The following is a 13574-nucleotide window of genomic DNA, read 5'->3' on the forward strand; positions in this document are numbered from 1 at the left end:
GTCCAGTACAGTAGCCACTAGCCACGTGTGGATGCTGAATGCTTCAGATAAGTCTAGTTCAAATTGAGATGTGTTGCAAAAGTAAAATAAATACTGGATTTCAAAGTTTTAGCATAAAAGAATGTAAAATATCTCAGCAATAATTTTTATATTAATTATATGTTGAAATGATATTTTAGATATTTGGTTAAATAGGCAATATTAAAATTAATTTTACCTACTTTTTACTTTTTAAATGTGTATATTAGAAAATTTAAAATTATACCTGTGGCTTATATTATATTTCTATTGGACAGCACGGTCGGGATGAATGGATGAATGATTTTAGTGATTATTCAGAACTGATCAGAAGAAGTTACAGTGGTTTCTGAAACTCTAGTCTGGGTAATCCTTTCTTAGTGCGGAATTATTTTAACAAAATTCAGTGAAACATCATTCAGTCTAAACTTTCATGTATATCATCTTAAACTTTTGTGTTTTAACATCTTTGAAGTGGAAGACTAAAGTTACCTAACTCACTTTGAGTCAATGATGACCCAGTAATCAGTCAATCAATCCTGTATGTTAGTATGCTTTATTTATTGATATTAGAACAAAATTATAAAAAGTATAGCTTATAAAATCCTAGTGTGAGTATCCCCAAGTTGGAGAAGTTTTTTTCTAACATAACTTAGTGACTCAATCTTTTTTTTTTTTTTTTTTTTTTTTTTTTTTGAGAAGGAGTCTCGCTCTGTCACCAGGCTGGAATACAGTGGCATGATCTTGCGATTTAGGCTTACTGCAACCTCCAACTCCCTGGTTCAAGCGATTCTCCTGCCTTAGCTCCCTGAATAGCTGGGACTACAGGGACACACTACCACGCCTAGCTAATTTTTGTATTTTCAGTAGAGGCAGAGTTTTACCATGTTGGCCAGGGTGGTCTTGATCTCCTGAACTCGTGATCTGCCCGCCTTGACCTCCCAAAGTGCTGGGCTTACAGAAGTAAGCCACCAATGCCTGGCCTACTCATCTTTTATCTTTTGCTGTTCTCTCTATGAAAATCACTTTCCATGTTGTACTATGATTTATCTGGTATTTTCCACAACCACAACTGCCCCATACAATGATTTTTGTCACGATCCACCAATTATGTCCTTGTTACTAAACCTCATGGACACTTCCTAGTTGTTGGCTAAGCCTCTCAGCAGTTGACACTGTTGACCACAGAATCCCTCTCAAAATTTTCCTGATTTTCTTGACTTCTGTACTCACTTGGCTTCCTTATGGACTGAATAGAAGGTATACTTACTTGCATTCCAATTAGTTAACCTTTAAATTCTAAATTTTATGGCAACATTTATTCTGTTCTTTAGAAAGCATGTTGCAGCAAGTTTTTCAATGAGTGCCCATTTAAAAAATAATAAGAGTGTTGTTTTCTCCAGTCATTTCTCTATTAGTAAAATAGCTTTTTTATTATTAATTTTTATGCTATTAGATTAAATGTTTTTTTTGTCAGTGAATGAGCAATGATAGGAATATTATTTCAGAATTGCTGTTCTAGTTGTGGTTTCTTTTCTTTTTTCTTTTTTTTTTGGTCTGTATTTTGTATCTGTGACATAAATTCTTTGGCAGACCTAAGAGATGGAATTATTGTGATGTGTTTTACACATTGAAAAGTAGATAAATGTGCCAAGTTACTCATGGCTTCCCAGTAAATATGTTCAACACAAAAATATGAATAAGGATTTTCATGGTATTTTTGGTTATATTCCATTATGAAATATTTTTCACAGGTTTAAAAATTTCTTTTGGTCTTCATCCATGTTTTAATGAAAATACCTAATATTTATTGATTTATTATGTATGTGATAAGCACTGTATAGGCATGGTTTATTTAATTCTTATAGCAACTTGTGAAGTAATATATTTTATTGATTAGGAAACTGATGCTTACTATGCCAAGAAGTCTTCTGAGTGCTTTAAATATGTAACTTTTAAATCCTTATAACTATCCTATGAGTTAGCTACTAATATTATCCACATTTACAGAGGAGGAAACTTAGGCATAGGAAAGTTATTTAACTTGACTGAGTTCACACCAAAAAGTGAGTAATGGAGCCAAGATTCAAACCCAGGCATTCTGCCTTTAAAGCCTGAATGCTTAGCCATCGCCCTACATGGCTTTTCTAATTTTCACCTTCCTTGCCTTCTCTGATATATCTAGCCACTCATCCATTCTGTCATCTGTTCAGCCATGCAACATAAAAATCCACGTCTGCTTGGAGGCAAGTCCCTGTGTGTGTTAGTGTGTGTGTATGTATGTAGTAATAACAGTTTATATAACATTACGTATTTTTCAAAGCAAACGCTATGGCATCGCTTCTAAGTGCCAACTCGAGTCAAATGTTGCATTCCAGAGACTGGTCTGGTCCTATCCACTGCTTCGGTTTTGTGTTAGGACCAGTCAGCCCCAGGGCTTCTCCCTAAGAGTGCTCTCTACCTTCCCCCTAAATGGATGCAGGCCCAAGGATGAAGATTCTTGAACGAATACTAATTTGGTTCTTCAACTCTTTGCCAGGAATTGTGGCCAACTTCTCTTTCCTGCAACAGTTCTACTTCTTGGTTCCATTTTATTGGTTCTGGCTATAGGAACCTGACTCTAAGGGCCAAATATGGTTCCTAAATCTTTACTACAACCATTAACTAATTTAAACCCTGAAGTAACTCTATGAGGTGATTGTTATTATCCCCAATCTAGAGAATTAACATTAAGGCTAAGAGCAATTGAGTGGCATGCCCAATATCACACAGCTAACAAAAAGCAGACCTGCTGTTAGGCTGTAGATCTTTCAGTCTTGTGATGCAGGTAATAGAGTGCCCGGCACATGGAAGTAACTCATTATTATTTTCCTGTGTCTTTCGAATGGACACACTGGCTAAGTGAACAGGGAGGTGACCTAAATGTAGTGTGTGTGTGGGGGGGGGCGGGGGGGACGGAGAGAGAAAGAGAGAGACAGGGTCTCATTCTGTCACTCAGGCTAGAGTGCAGTGGCACGATCTCGGCTCACTGCAACCTCCACCTCCTGGATTCAAGTGATTTTCCCATCTCAGCTTCCCAAGTAGCTGGGATTACAGGCACGGGCCACCACACCCAGATAATTTTGTCGTTTTGGTAGATGGGGTTTTGCCATGTTGGGGAGGCTGGTCTTGAACTCCTGACCTCAAGTGACCCCCCCCACCTCAGCCTCCCCAAATTCTGGGATTACAGGTGTGAGCCACCATGCCTGGCCTTAAATGTAATTACATATTGATAGCAGATGTATTTCTGAATTTTTTAAGGAAAAATATGTGAGATGATCTAGAGTATTTTTATAATTACAGATGAATTTCAATTATATATACCCTATTTTTTTGGAGATGAAGTTGAATAATACATGGGATCTCTTAGAAAAATTGTTTTGCACCTATTTTTTTTTCATCACAGTTTCCAAGTAACTTAGAATATTGAAGCTTGTGAAGAAAAAGGCCTTATTGAAGTCCTGGGCAAGTGCTGCTGTAAGTGGGAGAGGTCTTTAGAGGAATTTAAGGAATGGTGTTGGAAATATCCCTAGTATGCCAAATATAAACTCTTCAGGGAAGCTGAGATTTAAGTAGTTTTCCTACTTTACAGTATTACTAGTTAGTTTTCTGAGTCAGGGAGGGAAAAGGGAAAGTTCCTTTGCAAGTTGAAGTGAAATGAGATAAATTTTCAGTGAAAAGGAAAGGGAGAAAAATATGAAGAATTTTCCGTTTGGACATCAGCCTGGCTCGCATAACCTCATGCTGCCTTTACCTGATGCGGCATTGCCATCTGGAATTTCCTGCCACTTGGCATTTCTTTTGTGAATATGATCTGTTTGAAGCAGCCTTGGATTGCCTCATAGGAATAAGAAGTCCTTGGACAGCATAGCATATGCTTTTACCCAACAATCAAGTACAATATCATGTTAACCTATTCAAATTATACATTCCCTCAGTTGCTCTATTGGCTTGCCTAATATTTCACAGCACCTAATGGAAATTCTACATATACTAACAAAGGGACTATATGGAATAATTTAAATGTCACTTTTTTGGTTACTAGTTGACAATATTATTTATTATAACAACATAAAATAATGTTTGGTGGTAGAATCCTTCATGGGGTCTGTGGGGGTCATGTGGTAGGGAACTGCTGTCCTTATCAGTGGGTATGAAGGGCCCATAGGATTCCACCTAAATTAACCAATCCATTAGACAAATTTATTGCACATGATCCCTTTAACAATGAGAGGCTTTATAAGTATACAGGCTCAGTAGCAACTTTCCCTCTGCCACTTGCTGCTAAGTTCACTTTGGCTACAGAGGATACTTCTGTAGTAGTAAGTTAAGCACTAGGCTTAGAATTTGCTGCTTCATTTTGTTATTACATAATTGGCCTGTTCATAAAATACTTATTTTTGCCCAAAGCCTGATATGGGGCAATAGATCATTTCAGGTCTGTCTTCCTTCCTTCCTTCCTTCCTTCCTTCCTTCCTTCCTTCCTTCCTTCCCTCCCTCCCTCCCTCCCTCCCTCCCTCCCTCCCTCCTTCCTTCCTTCCTTCCTTCCTTCCTTCCTTCCTTCCTTCCTTTCTTTCTTTTTCTTTCTTTCTTCTTTCTTTTCTTTCTTTCTTTCCTTCTTTCTTTCTTTCTTTCTTTCTCTTTTCTTCCCTCCTTCCTTCCTTCTTTCCTTCCTTCCTTCCTTTCTTTCTTTTCTTTCTTTTCTTTCTTTCTTTCTGATGGAGTTTCACTCTGTCACCCAGGCTGGAGTGTAGTGGTACCCTCTGTGCCCTGGGTTCAAGTGATCCTCCTGCTTCAGCCTCCCGAGTAGCTGGGACTACAGGCATGTACCACCATGCCCAGCTAATTTCTGTATTTTTAGTAGAGATGGGGTTTCACCATGTTGGCCAGGCTGGTCTCAAAGTCCTGACCTTAAGTGATCTGCCCACGTTGATGTCCCAAACTGCTGGGATTACAGGTGTGAGCCACGGTACTCAGCCTCATTTCAGGTTTCTTTTACTGACTTAATATGGATTGGCTATGGAATTGACCCAAGGTTTAGTCTATATTGTGAAAGTAAAAACTTACATGAATATTTTCTGCATTGCTTTTTTGAGTATTTGGAAAGTTATTGTCCAGCTTGAATGATTATATTAATAAAAACAAATAATCACTCAAAAGCAAAGCATTACCTTTTTTTTCTTTCTTTTTTTTTTAATTTTGAGATGAAGTCTTTCTTTGTTGTCTAAGCTGGAGTGCAGTGGTGTGATCTGGGCTCACTGGGAACTCTGCCTCCTGGGTTCAAGTGATTCTCCTGCCTCAGCCTCCCAAGTAGCTGGAACTACAGGCATATGCCACCATGCCTGGCTAATTTTTGTATTTTTAGTAGAGACGGGGTTTCACTATGTTGGTCAGGCTGATCTCAATCTCTTGACCTCATGATCCACCCACCTTGGCCTCCCAAAGGGTTGGAATTATAGGTGTGAGCCACTGCGCCTGGCCAGCATTACCTTTCATACTACTCTTATATTTAAACTGGTTTTAAAATATTTTAAGTTTTTTTTGCTGTATCTAATGTATATATACATTAATGCAATGCAAAGTGTTCAGAATTTATGATTTGTAATACAAATTGTGAAAATGTAGTGTTTACCTTTTATCAAAATTTATCCCCACATCATAATTTTTTGGAAAGATTTAAAGTCTTTCCATTCATTCATTCATTCTTTTTGGTTTTCCATTCATTTGTTCAGCAAACATTGAGTTTCTGTTATGTATATGCATTATGCCTGTCTCAACCATTATTGTATAACTAAATTATACATCCAACATCTGGAGAGAGGGCACTTAGCTTTTTCATATCCAGTGGTAGAATTCTGTTAGAATCTCAAATTTCTAATTTAGCCTGTCTTGGTTATATCTCTCCCTCTGTGTCTTTCTGTGATAGATTCCCTGATAACATGTAACTTAGCATTGTTTCCATTATGAATGTTATGCTTTTAAATTACAGATAAAAGATTCCTAGGCTGAAAGAATAGCAAACAAAGGACAGAAATCAAGACAAATGCTTTTTAGCTAAGATTTTTTTGGGGGAAGGACTCTGATTTTCATATAGTTCTATATAACTATGCACTGTGCGTGTCTGGCTTATAAATTCTATAGCGCCTGTGGTTCAACTAAAAGGGCACTAGGGAATCAAAACATGAAGACTGAAATCCCAGCCATGTACAAGGCATAGTCGTTCTGAACATCAATTTTCTAATCTTTGAAATGAGAATAACAATTTCTGTCTCATAGCATAGCTGTGAAATAATGTATTTGAAAGTTCCTGGTTCCTAAACATGGATTCTAATTTTTAAAAAGTTATCTTGTGTTCCCTGAATTATTTTTCTTTCTTCTAGGATGATTTTCCTGTTTTTATGTTTGTAATTACTTTTTAGGTTGCAAACTTCTCTCAAATGTCTGATAATTTTTAGTGGTCTATTTATATTTAAGAATAGGACACCTGCAAAGTAAACTGACATTATGTATAAATGGTCAGTTGTTGGTTAGCAGTCAACCTTTTCTTTAGGTTAAGTGATTTGGAGTGTATCTTTTGGGCGGTGAGCTCATAGATACCACAGCTGTTGGACTAGTGCCCTCCAATTCATTTATTCAATTTTGTAAGAGAAGAAATTTTCAATTTTTTAGGAGGAAGTAAATGCTTAGTTGCTAGACATTTGGCAGGTGGGGATAAAAGAAAAGGTTTCTAGCAATTTGTTAACCCTAAGGGCCACAAATTTTCCATTAATAACTACTGTTTTCAGTCTGACATATCACTCCGCCTCTAGGTCTTTACAGGGCTTTGCAGGGCATTTGGCCCTTAGGAGGAGGAGCTCAAGCCTTATTCTCCAAGCCTGTTCTAGGCTTTGCTATCCAGCACTCTGCTACACTAAAAATAGGGGGATTAATTGACTATATGCATATTTAATGGTAAGCTGGTCCTTCACCCCCAACTTCCTTTTTCCCACTTTGCTCCTAAAATGCTAGCAGCCACCCTTTATTTTACAGGAGGAGATAGAAGTCTCTAGGAACTCTTATGAATCCAGGAGGAAAGAAATAGTTACGCTAACATCAGTAGTTCTCCAACAGGGAGCCCAGCCAGAACACCCAAGGTTAGATTTCCTGGCCAACAAACTCCATGTATGTGTACTAGTCAGCTTTTTAGTCCTTCACCCTTAAACCTAAGTAGCAACATCATGGGCGACCAGACATCTGAAGAAAGCTTCTAACACGAAAGACAGGGAACAATCAAAAAAGGCCTGCATTGCCTATTCAAGGAAAAGTAAGCAAAACAAAATGAGCAAAACTCTCATTTAATATTCTCAGAGAGAAAGGAAAGGATAATGCATCCATGAAACAGGGAACATTTCAGAGAATAAATAAGGGCTCATAGAAAATCAAAAACATGGTAGAAAAAATGGCAAACTTAAGAGCAGGTTGAAATATAAACTTAAGGAAAGTTCCTGGGAAGTAAAGCAAAACGTTAAAGAGATGGAAAACAGGAGAGAAAAGATGAGAAATTTAGAGGTCCAGTTCAGTATGCCCAAGATCCAAGTAGTAGGAGCACTGGAGGGGAGAAAATCACTGAAACAACACAAGAAAGTTTCCTAGAATTGAAGCATGCAAGATTCCAAGTTGAAAGTGTCCAGCAGGCACCTACCATAACACATAAATATGGCTTCTACCTCAAGGTACATCATAATGAATGTTTAGAATATATAATTCAAAGAATATATAAATCAAAGAAAAGACTCTGCAAGCATTCAGAGAGAAAAAATAAGTTACATACGAAGCATCAGTAATTGAAGCAGCTTCAGACCTTTCAAAAGCACCACTAGAAATTAGAAGATAAGGAAACAATGTCTTCAAAATTCTGAAGGAAAATTATATCAAACCCAGAATTCTGCACTGAGGCCAATTATGAATTCTATGTGAAGATAGAATAAACATATTTTGAAGACATTCAAGGCCCCATGTAACTTCTCTGAGGACTCTCAAGAAGGAGTCCTTTATTAAAAGGAGGGAGGAAACCAGGAACGAGGAAGGCATGGGATATGGGTAACAGGAGATTCTATGTGAGAGAAAGTTGAAGGGTCTTCCCAAGAAGGCAGCTGTGCCAAGGCAGAGAAGGGAGCCAGTTGAGACTGACACAGGTCAGAGGTTCTGGTAGTGGCTTAAAAAGATGAAATTTGTGGAAAACCAGATGTGAATGGACAGACACTGATGGGATTTGGAGTTGAATTATTGATTCGTTCATGAAAAGCTAATAAAACCACGCCCAGCTAATTTTTTGTATTTTTCATAGAGACGGGTTTCACCATGTTGGCCAGGATGGTCTCAATCTCTTGACCTCATGATCACCCGCCCTGGCCTCCCTAAGTGCTGGGATTACAGGCGTGAACCACCGCACCCAACCTTCTTTATGTTATTTAATAAGGTTTGAGAAAGACAAAAACAAAGTAAATCAAGTTGTGAAGTAAATGGACTTGTTCAGTATTCTCCAGGGAAATCTTAATAGGTTGTTTCCATGGAAATCAAACAAAATAACAATTTATTGTGAATTTTCAGGATGTATCAGAAAGAATCAAACTTATTTGCTGCATATATTTTTATGTTAGATGTACTTGGGATCAGGATTGTTACACCTTCTGGATGAATTGCTCAATTTATAATTATTGTTTCTCTTTATTTCTAGTTTTGCCTGGTTTTACTGTTGTTTTAAATTAATATTTGGGTGCATTTTTCTATCTCTTTAATCTCAACCTCATAGTGAAATGTTTAAAATATGCTTTTTGGTTTTTTGAGACAAGGTCTGGCTCTACCACCCAGACTGGAGTACAATGATGTGATCTCAGCTCACTGCAACCTCTGCCTCTCCAGGCTCAAGCCATCCTCCTACTCAAGTCCAGCCTCTTGAATAGCTAGGACTACAGGTGTGCACCACCATGCCCGGCCAATTTTTGTATTTTTGTTTGGTAGAGATGGGAGGGATTTCACCATGTTAGCAGGCTGGTCTCGAACTCGTGAGCTCAAACAATCTGCCCGCCTTGGCCTCCCAAAGTGCTGAGATTACAGGTGTGAGCCACCGCACCCGGCAAAATATGTTCTTTTAAATAGTGTATAGCTAGATTTCTTTATCCAACTATGAAAATAGTATCTTTAAATATATCTGAAATCATAAAAATGCATTCTATTTTCTGTATGTCATGTTGATCAGGTTTTCTTTATCTCTCTGTGTTTCCATTCTTCTTCAATACTGGCAGTTTTGGAAGCTCTAGATTGAATTTCTTTTTTTTTTTTTTGAGGCAGAGCCTTGGCTTTTGCCCAGGCTGGAGTGCAGTGGCGCACAATCTCGGCTCACTGCAACCTCTGCCTCCTAGATATAAGACTGGCATACTTAAAACAAAAAACAAAACAAACCACATTTCTTTATGCCAATAGCAACTGACTGCAAAAAAGCATAATAGAGATTAAGACAGCAATAAAAATAGCAACATAATTTATACCAGTGTAGGAATTAACAAAGATGATGACTTTAATAGATTGAATTTCTATTCTTTAAGTGTAACCACTTAAAACTCTGAACTCCTTAACTTTTTTTTTTCTTCTTAATGGCCAGCATTGGCCAGTGCAGTGGCTCACGTCTGTAATCCCAGTACTTTGGAAGGCCGAGGTGGGAGGATTGCTTGAGGCCAAGAGTTCAAGACTGACTTGGGCAACATAGTGAGACCCCCCATCTCTACCAAAAAATTAAAAAATAGGTGGGGCATGGTGGCTCACACCTGTAATTCCAGCACTTTGGGAAGCCAAGGTGGGCAGATTACTTGAGGTCAGGAGTTCGAGACCAGCCTGACCAACATGGAGAAACCCCATCTCTACTAAAAATACAAAAGATGGACATATCATAATGATAAAAGGCTCAATTAATCGGCCAGTCATGGTGGCTCACACCTGTAACCCCAGCACTTTGGGAAGCCAAGGTGGGCAGATCACTTGAGGTCAGGTGTTTGAGACCAGCCTGGACTACATGGCGAAACCCTGTCTCTACTAAAAATACAAAAATTAGCCAGATGTAGTGGCATGCACCTGTAGTCCCAGCTACTCAGGAGGCTGAGGTGGGAGTATTGTTTGAACCTTGGAGATGGAGATTGTAGTGAGCCGAGATTGTGACACTGTACTCCAGCCTGGGTGACAGAGGGAGACTCCATCTCAAAAAATAAAAATAAAGAAATCAAAATTAGCCAGGTGTGGTGGTGCACACCTGTAGTCCCAGCCACTTGGGAGGCCAAGGCAAGAGGATCGCCTGAACCCAGAAGTTCTGGCCTGCAGTGTTATGATATGATGATGCCATTGCACTTCAGCCTGTGGAAGAAAAAGGCCCGCATAAATACTTTATAATGTAATAATAGAACTTGAAGCTCGAATATGGCAAGGAAATGTTGGGGAGTTGATGATAATTAACAGCAAGAAACCTCCGTATAGGATAGTGTTGTTGGGGAATTTGGTTAGGAAATCAAGAGTATTGGAGGGCAGTGTATCAAAACCAGGAACTGCTGAAATTCTTAGAATGGCTGGGATTGATTTTTCTTTAGATAACACTTTAAAAACTAGGCATTTTCTAGAACAAAAACCAGCACCTTCAATTTAAACTTTAATGAAGCACTTGAAATTTAGATAATTATGTATCTTTGATGGGCAATGGAAAATGCTAAATGTTACGTAAATCCATTAGAAACCATATAATGGAAAAATGGCAGGCAACCAGAAAGACTTCAGATGTCCCATCTTGCCCTAGAGAACTAGTGGTTTTTCCAACATTACCACAAAATGACCTACTTTGAAAGCCGGAGGTGGTATGGGGATGGGTTGGAAATCACACTTTGGGTAGGGTGATTATTACAACTGAATGAGATTTTTCATCTTGGAGAGTAGTTCGGCCCTCAACAATTACAATTCCTTGAGCTTTGCAACAGCAGCAGACTTTTAATTTGTAATATTACATGCATTTTCATGAAAAGAAAAAAATACACATTCTTTGTTCAGAAAGTCTTTCCTCTTTTTCTTTTTTTTTTTATTGTTAATCTTTATTTTTATTTTTTTATTGCATTTTAGGATATGGGATACATGTGAAGAACATGCAAGATTGTTGCATAGGTACACACATGGCAATGTGATTTGCTGCCTTCCTCCCCATCACCTATATCTGGCATTTCTCCCCATGCTATCTCTCCCCAACTCCCCACCCCTCTGCTGTCCCTCCCCTGTTTTCCCCCGACAGACCCCAGTGTGTGATGCTCCCCTCCCTATGTCCATGTGTTCTCACCTATGAGTGAGAACATGTGGTGTTTGATTTTCTGTTCTTGTGTCAGCTTGCTGAGAGTGATGGTTTCCAGGTTCATCCATGTCCCTACAAAGGACATGAACTCATCATTTTTGATGGCTGCATAATATTCCATGGTGTATATGTGCCACATTTTCCCTATCCAGTCTATCATCAATGGGCATTTGGGTTGGTTCCAGGTCTTTGCTATTGTGAACAGTGCTGCAATGAACATTCGTGTGCATGTGTCCTTATGGTAGAACGATTTATAATCCTTTGGATATATACCCAGTAATGGGATTGCTGGGTCAAATGAAATTTCTATTTCTAGATCCTTGAGGAATCGCCACACTGTCTTCCACAATGGTTGAACTAATTTACACTCCCACCAACAATGTAAAAGTGTTCCTATTTCTCCACATCCTCTCCAGCATCTGTTGTCTCCAGATGTTTTCATGATCGCCATTCTAACTGGCGTGAGATGGTATCTCAATGTAGTTTTGATTTGCATTTCTCTAATGACCAGTGATGATGAGCATTTTTTTCATGTGTTTGTTGGCCTCATGTCTGTCTTCTTTTGAAAAGTGTCTGTTCATATCCTTTGCCCACTTTTGAATGGGCTTGTTTGTTTTTTTCTTGTAAGTCTGTTTTAGTTCTTTGTAGATTCTGGATATCAGCTCTTTGTCAGATGGGTAGACTGCAAAAATTTTTTCCCATTCTGTTGGTTGCCAATTCACTCTAATGTCTGTTTCTTTTGCTGTGCAGAAGCTGTGGAGTTTGATTAGGTCCCATTTGTCTATTTTGGCTTTTGTTGCCAATGCTTTTGGTATTTTAGTCATGAAGTCCTTGCCTATGCCTATGTCCTTAATGGTTTTGCCTAGATTTTCTTCTAGGGTTTTTATGGTGTTAGGTCTTATGTTTAAGTCATTAATCCATCTGGAGTTAATTTTAGTGTAAGGTGTCAGGAAGGGGTCCGGTTTCTGCTTTCTGCACCTGGCTAGCCAGTTTTTCCAACACCATTTATTAAACAGGGACTTCTTTCCCCATTGCTTCTTTTTGTTAGGTTTGTCAAAGATCAGATGGTTGTAGATGTGTTGTGTTGCCTCCGAGGCCTCTGTTCTGTTCCACTGGTCTATATCTCTGTTTTGGTATCAGTACCATGCTTTTTTGATACCAGTACCATGCTGTTTTGATGACTGTAGCCTTGTAGTATAGTTTGAAGTCCGGTAGTATGATGCCTCCCACTTTGTTCATTTTGCTTAGAATTGACTTGGCTATGCGTGCTCCCTTTTGTTTCCATATGAAGTTTAAGGTAATTTTTTCCAGTTCTGTGAAGAAGGTCATTGGTAGCTTGATGGGGATAGCATTGAATCTGTCAATTACTTTGGGCAGTATGGCCATTTTCACAATATTGATTCCTCCTAACCATGAACATGGAATGTTTCTCCATCTGTTTGTGTCCTCTCTTATTTAGTTGAGCAGTGGTTTGTGGTTCTCCTTGAAGAGGTCCTTTACGTTCCTTGTTAGTTGTATTCCTAGGTATTTTATTCTCTTTGTAGCAATTGTGAATGGCAGTTCATTCTTGATTTGGCTCTCTTTAAGTCTGTTATTGGTGTATAGAAATGCTTGTGATTTTTGCACATTGATTTTGTATCCTGAGACTTTGCTGAAGTTGCTTATCAGTTTCAGGAGATTTTGGGCTGAGACAATGGGGTCTTCTAGATATATAATCATGTTGTCTGCAAATAGAGACAATTTGACTTCCTCCTTCCTATATGAATACCCTTTATTTCTTTTTCTTGCCTGATTGCTCTGGCTAGAACTTCCAATACTATATTGAATAGGAGTGGTGAGAGAGGGCATCCTTGTCTAGTGCCAGATTTCAAAGGGAATGTTTCCAGTTTTTGCCCATTCAGTATGATATGGGCTGTTGGTTTGTCATAAATAGCTTTTATTATTTCTAGATACGTTCCATCAATACCTAGTTTATTGAGGGTTTTTAGCATAAAGGGCTGTTGAATTTTGTCAAAGGCCTTGTCTGCATCAATTGAGATAATCATGTGGTTTTTGTCTTTGGTTCTGTTTATGTGTTGAATTACGTATTTATAGACTTGAGTATGTTGAACCAGCCTTGCATCCCCGGGATGAAGCCTACTTGATCATGGTCAATAAGCTT

At 38.5% G+C, this 13574-nt stretch overlaps 1 protein-coding gene across 5 annotated transcripts in view; it reads left to right on the forward strand.

Moving 5' to 3' along the window:
* PLEKHH2 (pleckstrin homology, MyTH4 and FERM domain containing H2) overlaps positions 1-13574 on the forward strand; it is a 143292-nt gene that overhangs the window by 8685 nt on the left and 121033 nt on the right. The window lies entirely within an intron of this gene.

Source organism: Sapajus apella, unplaced genomic scaffold, assembly GCF_009761245.1.
Source record: "Sapajus apella isolate SASKATOON/1434 unplaced genomic scaffold, GSC_monkey_1.0 scaffold44, whole genome shotgun sequence".
Taxonomy (NCBI): Eukaryota; Metazoa; Chordata; class Mammalia; order Primates; family Cebidae; genus Sapajus; species Sapajus apella.